This window comes from Triticum dicoccoides, chromosome 3B, assembly GCF_002162155.2.
Source record: "Triticum dicoccoides isolate Atlit2015 ecotype Zavitan chromosome 3B, WEW_v2.0, whole genome shotgun sequence".
NCBI lineage: Eukaryota > Viridiplantae > Streptophyta > Magnoliopsida > Poales > Poaceae > Triticum > Triticum dicoccoides.
The window spans coordinates 703,267,953-703,268,716 of record NC_041385.1 but is presented as its reverse complement, the minus strand read 5'-3'; positions in this window follow the sequence as shown (position 1 = coordinate 703,268,716).

Here is a 764-nt window from a genome sequence, read left to right as displayed (position 1 = left end):
AATAAAGCAGAAAATACAAAACTATATAAAAAACTACTCAAAAAAAAAGAAGAAAACAATAATGCAGAAAAGAAAAAAATTTATATAAAGCAAAAATATTCACAAAGAAACTAAATACAGCAAAAAACTACTCAAAAATAAATAGAAGAAAAACCTAAAGCAGAAAAGAAAAAACTATATAAAAATTACTCAAAAATAAATAGAAGAAAATAAATAATGCAGGAAAGAAGAAATTATATAAAGCAAAAATATTCACAAAGAAACTAAATACAGCAAAAAAACTACTAAGAAAAAAAATTATATAAAAAATGTTGGGACGCTGCCCGGTGGGCCTGCCAGACCTAGGGTCTGCAAATACAGGCCCAGAAGGGCCAGCAGGCTCACAGGGCAGCGCCCCCTAGTTAGGCCGAGAAGCCTGCTATATAGAGGAGTTCAAAAGGGCAGCCGCGGCTGGGTTTATAAACCAGTGCGGCTGCCCTTCGCTCGGCGAGGTGGGACTAAAAATAGCGCGAGGTGGGACTAAAAATAGCGCACCGCGGCGTGGCAGCGCACGGCCTTTAGTACCGGTTGGTGGCTCCAACCGGTACTAATGTGTTGCGCTTTAGTACCGGTTGGAGCCACCAACCAGTACTAAAGGCCCTCGTTTCCCGCCGCTTGGGCTGGCTAACATTGGCCTTTAGTACCGGTTGGACTAAAGGCCCCTCCTATATATACTACACTTATGAAAAAACAATTCCATCGTCGACCACTTCTCCACTTCTCGC